Below are 6,836 nucleotides of genomic sequence, written 5' to 3'. Positions count from 1 at the left end.
AAAGACCTCTCCAGTGATTGTTGTCTTTTTCTCCCTCAGCCCTTATACCATGAGAATGGTTAGAAATTCTACTCACTTCTTAATTTTGTTTTTAGACTATTCTATTTTTCTTTCTCCCTAAAAACATTAATCCTCATTGTCATTATTATCTACTGATTCTTGCTTTCCCCCCATATTCCTAAATAATTGTACCTACTGCTTGCAGTCATTCTCTTCAGAACTTCTCTTTTGTTAGTTCTTAGAATTTTCAATATGTGTATATGTAATTCCAGTAACAACTTGGTTATTCAGTTTCTTGAACTCTCCTCCTCTGAGAACCTTGAACTCCACACTTTCTCGGCAATATTTAACAGAGTTTATCACTTTTCCTCTATAGTTAACTTTCTTCATTTATAGTAAAAAATATCTCACTCTCTTGATTTTTCTAGCTCACTTTTATTGGTCATTCCATATGTTTGTATCTTTTCCCACAGCTTTTAAAATTGGAAATTCAGAGGTCAATCTTTGGTCATCTTCTCTAGCTATGCTCCCTGTCTTGTTGAATAATTCTAATTGTCTTAAAACAATCCATTCACCACTGTTTCCCAAATGCTCATCTCCAGCCGAAACCTCCTTCCTGAACTCCAGACTCATATCTCCAGGTATCTACTCAACAACTCTACATGGATGGCTAATCAACATTGTAAACTTGACAGGTGACAGGTGTAGACCTCAGCTAATCTTTCCCCTTCCACAAAATCTACTTTACAGAAAGCCATCTTTACCTCCCTTGATAGCAATTCCATCATCTGGTTGCTTGGGTCAAAAATCCTAGAGTCATTCTTAACTGCTTTCTTTCTCACAACCCACACATAACCCACTGGGAAATCTGCCTTTAAAATTTAAGAAGAATCCAACAATTTCTTGCAATCTTTCTCATCACCCACTCATCCCCTCCCAAAGATACACACACTCACACATATATTATTTTCAATACCTTAAGCAAGAGTAAATTAGATCATGTCATTTCCTCTTAAACAAAGATGCAAAAAATGTCCATTTAATTAAAATAAAAGACAAAATCCTTGCAGTGGTCTACAAACTCAGTATTATAAGTCCAATGATCCTTCTGATCTTTTCTACTCTCTCTCTATTACTACAGTGCAACTACATGGGATTCTTTGTTCCTCCTCCAAAGCAAGTGGCTTCCACTCAGGACCATGGCTCCAGCTATGCAGAGTGCCTGGGATTACTCTTGAGTAATTTCTTCACTGCTTTCAAAAATTTGCTCAAATTTCACCTTCCCAAGTATGCCTCCACTGATTACCCCTTTGATTACTATAATCCCCACCATCTCCTCAAAATGAGGATCATTGATCGCTCCTGCCATGTTTTACCCCTTTGTTTTCCCTGGCACAATTTATTTATTAATGAATTAGGTAGCTTATTGGTTAGGTTTACTGCCATCTCCTACTAAACTAAAAGTTTCATGAAAGTAGGGATCTTTGTTTTACTCATTGATGCATTTTACACATTTGGAAGCAGCATTTGGACTGCATTAGATATTCTATCTTCATTGAATAAAAATAAGTATTCCTGGGAATTTATTGCAAAACTCAAGTACAATGTAAAAAAAAAAAAAACATTCCCTGTTGTTTTTTTATTAATTGAACACATTACAAAGATTTTGACCCTATGCTGTGACATAGATGTTGATGAATTATTTCTGGTCATTGTAATCATGCTTATTTAAAACATTCTACATATTCCTGGCATTCATCTGGATTGCTCCATTTGTTGTTGCAAAAGAGTTTCACCTCAAATATAACCTCAGTGGTCACCTTTGAAACACAGAAAAGCTGGGCTATATTACCAGGCTTAAAATTTTTGTACATGCCAATGAACCCCACAACTTTTATGAATCCTCAGTTAAAATCCTTCTGGTTTTTCTTCAGTGTGTGTACTAGGTTCCTAGGACTGCTATGACAACTTACCACAAGTGTGCAGGCTTAAAATAACAGAAATTTATTCTCACAGTTCTCCAGAAGTCTTAAATCATGGTGCTACCAGGACCATATCCACCGAAGTTTCTAGGGAGGAATCCTTCCTTGCTTCTACTAGCTTCTGGTAGTGCCTGTTTCTTGGTTTGGAGCCGTGTAACTACAATCTCTGCCTCCTTCTGTACTCAGTCTTCCTCTCTGAATGTCTCTGTGACCAAATCTCCTTTTTTTTTTCTCTATAAGGACAGCAGTCATTGGATTTAGGGCCCACCTTACATCCAGACTGAATTCATTTTGAGATCCTCAAATAATTCCATCTCCAAAGACTCTATTTTTTAATAAGATAACATTTAGGTTCTGAGTGGAGAACACTTTTTATCCCCCTGAAGTGTCTAAAATCCACATGGAAAAAAAATTTTTAATAAATTATATTGTTATCCCTCATGATTTGTGTCTCGAATGTTCACTTTTGAAATTTTGCTATCTTTGCCTAGATCAGTGGTTCTCAACCTTCCTAATGCCGCGACCCTTTAATACAGTTCCTCATGTTGTGGTGACCCCCCAATGTCATTGTTACAAATTGAACATAATTCAAGCATAGTGATTAATCACAAAAACAATATGTAATTATATATGTGTTTTCCGATGGTCTTAGGCAACCCTGTGAAAGGGTCGTTCAACCCCCAAAGGGGTCGCGACCCACAGGTTGAGAACCACTGGCCTAGATGGCTTGGCTCCACGGTTGAGCATCAGCCTATGAACCTGGAGGTCACCATTCAATTACCAGTTAGGGCACATGTCTGGGATGCGGATTTGATCCCAGTGATGGGCATGCAGGAGGCAGCCAATCAATGATTCTCTCTCATTGATGTTTCTATCTTTCTCTCCCTTCCTCTCTCTGAAGTCAATAAAAATATATTTTTTAAAAAAGAAATTTTGCTATCTTTGAGTTGTTTGCTGTTTATTTCTTTTGCTTTCTTTATTGTAAGATGCACTAAGCACCTAACTTATAGCCTTCCTATAGAATATCCCTAAAGATATGAAGATAATAGCAAATCGATATTTTTGTTCTTAGTAATTGGAAGGTGGGTGAATTTCTCACGAATGATCTATTGCACAAAGAGATAAGAGATCTGAGTTGAGAACACAGACACAGCCATAAAATTGCAAATGGAATGTTTGGATAATGTGTTCCTGCCTAGGTAACCTTGGCTCATGATGTCATGTGCTATATGGGGACATAATTTTGTAACTTTTTGTGCCTACAAGTTAAGCATTAGTGGAGCCCTTCCCCCTGCCTTTACCAATGTCAGGAACACTTTCAATACTGTGTTTTGCTGATAACATTACTGGAGCTGAGTGACAAACAGAAACCTCCCTCAGACTGAGCCAGTCATAGATCTTGGCAGAGAATTGGAGTAAAAAACTCATTAGCAGATTGTCCAAAGCACACCAGCCGGGAATGGGTTTTCAGAATACACAAGTAATTAGGATATATTCATGTATATTGAATATACATTTCTTAATGATGATGTCACAGATATGCAACATTTTCCTGTACAGGGGTTCGGACAGTGTGTCACTTTGGCATGTGAATTATTTTGAGCTGGAGAGAATCCATAACCTGGGTTTGTGAGAAACTTCTACCTCTCTCTTAAAGAATTTAAATTACTGGCCTTGCCCATAGTAGGAGTAATCACCAGAAATAACTTCTAGTGACATATCTATAGAGCAGGGACATCTTATAATTAGTACATATGTGCTCTTACCTTGAAATGACCATCCTTCACTCTGAAGCCCTAAGGCATCTTACCTCATCCTTAGCTCAGAATGTCATTAATACCTCATTTTCCTTTTCTGTCTCTGGATCTCTTATGCATATGGGATCTCTGACTATCACATGTATATGAGGTTCCCATACATAGGCATGTAATTAAATTGGATCATTTTCTCTTGTTAATCTGTTTCATGTCTATTTGACTATTAGACCAACTGAGAGAACCTTGAGGGTAGAGGAATGTCTTCCACTCCTACAGTTGTTGCTGTGAAAGGGATATCTTACCAGCCAGGCACTGCTCACTTCAAAGCTACTACAGTAGAAAGACCATGAGACCTCTAGCATGAGCTGGCAAAAGCAAGAATTCTTGCCAAGCCAGGCTCCCAGATCTTTACCTGCAGAATTTGGTGGAAGCACATTAGTGAGAGTCCCCCACACCCCCACCCCCTTTCCTTAATTTAGATTAAAAGGATAAAATATTTATGAAATGAGGTTCTTGGGCTTAGCAACTTTGGTTCATTTGCTATGAGAACTCATGAGTTTTGTTAATTCTGTTTTTTCCTTCTCTGTCTGGTGTCTCTCCTTTTATCTTGTTACTAGAGGCCTGGTACACTAAATTTGTGCACTCAGGGGGGAGTCTCTGAGCCCAGTCTGTGCCCTCTCGCAGTCCAGAAGCCTTCGAGGGTGTCCGACTGTCTCTCTCCCTTTCCCTCCCTCCCTTCCACTCTCTCTGAAAAGCAAACGTGGGCTAAACTCCATTTATAGCTGAGGTCCTACCACTCTCTCTGAAAAGCAATGGGAAAAAAATATCCTCAGGTGAAGATTAGCAACAACAAAAATATAAGTTCACTCAAAAGCAAGGCTTTCCAAATTAAACACAATCAGGTACTTATTTTTAAACAGGGTGAAACAAAGAGGAAGCAGAAAGGAAAGTCACAGGACTCGTCCCAGCAGAGTCAAAATCCTTAGATGGTCATTTAAAAAAAGGGGTGGTGGTGATAAATAAATCAGTGATTGATGCAGTTAAAACAAACGTTTTAATAGCACTAGCAAAGGCTGGATGGACCAAAATGACCCTTTGTTGATCCTCTAGCCTTAAAGGGCCCCAAACAAGTCTGCTCTACTTAGGCTGGTCTGAAGAAATGGGAAAGCAGAGCTTCCAATGAGAAACCTGATCAGCAAGCTCTTGGGGCAGGCCAGTTTATGAAGTTAAAGGTTGACAAAGAGGTTGTGTCTCTGGATGAACCCTTGCTGGAGACCCAAACCATATGACTACATATATTTTTATTTTTGTTTTTGTTTTTTTAAAATATATTTTTATTGATTTTTTACAGAGAGGAAGGGAGAGGGATAGAGAGAAACATCCATGAGAGAGAAACATCGATCAGCTGCCTCCTGCACACACCCTACTGGGGATGTGCCTGCAACCAAGGTACATGCCCCTGACCGGAATCGAACCTGGGACCCTTCAGTCTGCAGGCTGACGCTCTATCCACTGAGCCAAACCGGTTAGGGCATGACTACATATATTTTATCATTTGTGTGTTTGTTTTACACAAGTGGGTAAAAGGGTCTGTGAATAAAAAAAAGAGAAGTGTCCAGAGCCTTTTGACATGGGAATTCCATGAACTGTGGTACCAAAACCCATTGGTGAAGACCTGACTCAGGCTACAATTAGATTTAAAAATATATATTAAAATGTAAGGATTGATACAATTATGGAAACAAGCTTCATGTAAAGATGCTATGTTACGTTTACCTGAATGTTTTATGAGAATGAATATTATGTTGGACCTAAAACAATTCTTCTACCCAGAATTGTAAAACCAAAACCTGTTGATAAAGTCCTATCAGAGACTGTAGATAGGAATGGAAGAGTTGATGGAATTGAGGTAAAAGTTCATAGGCAAAATGGTGTACTTTGAACAGGCTTTCTATGAAGCAAATAGCCTCACTGTGGAACACTCCATACCTAATATTATAAGATAGAAGGCATATATATCTACTCTTTTAAAAATATTAATTGGCTATGCTGAAGAACATACAATTTTTATAGCTTCATTGAAAGATTTGTTGCAAACGGCTATAAAAAAAAATAAGAAAATAAGATGTACCTAAAATAAAATTACGTACCCAGAGGGAAAGAAGCAAATTAGGGATAAATGTAGCTGAACAGGCAGGTCAGCGTATGATATCATTTAAGGAATTGGGAGTTACGTCCTGATGTTTCAAATCTTTGTAAAACCAGAAATGCAGCCCTCAGAGCCATTTAAAGCCCTTCTATCTTTACCATCCTCAACTCCTCAGACTGAAGTGGAAAAAAGAGGAAAAATAAGTTGTTGTGTCGTAAGTACAAACAACTATAGAAGCACTCTTACCCCAAACTAGGCCTACTTTCTATAATATTTTCTCCAAAAATATTCATAAGAAAAGGCTATAGCCACCTAAGCAGGTAACCTTAATTTATTCCATCTGCCAGTAACACCGTTTGGATCCAACTATATTTTCATTTAAACCCCTTGAAATTTCTTAGTTTGCCTCTCTACAATATTAGTTTCAACTTATAATACCAAGGAAATGACATAAAATATATGTAGTCATGTGAATGGTTAGTGGATAAAATACTACCATGGTTAACTCTAAGAGGCTGAAATAGAAATGCATGCAATTCCTCAGTTTGGCCAAGAGATGGAGTTGTTAATACACAATAATGCATATTTTCCAGCTTATAATTTAATATAAAAATAATCATAATTTCTCAAAAGTGTTAATATGAACACCTAATTAGACTTTGTACTTTATTGAATTTATATGCTTTTAGCAATCATTTCTTCTTGTGGAGATGTTTTCTGGTATTTTATTTTGTCATCTTTACTGATTACTATTTCTGTTTTGAAATTGCTTCATCTGATACTGAAAAACTTCCACCAAGACATCTGTACCCCCAAGATTTCATTCCAACTGCATTTTGATTCAAACTTGTATACACAGACAGTTGGAAATAAAGTCTAAGGTGGCTGCCTGGTCAGGGATAGTTTAAAACCACAGGTGTTCGTAAAGATTGTCTCCAATTATGGGTA

Source organism: Myotis daubentonii, chromosome 5, assembly GCF_963259705.1.
Source record: "Myotis daubentonii chromosome 5, mMyoDau2.1, whole genome shotgun sequence".
Taxonomy (NCBI): domain Eukaryota; kingdom Metazoa; phylum Chordata; class Mammalia; order Chiroptera; family Vespertilionidae; genus Myotis; species Myotis daubentonii.
Note: the sequence above shows the minus strand (reverse complement) of the source record.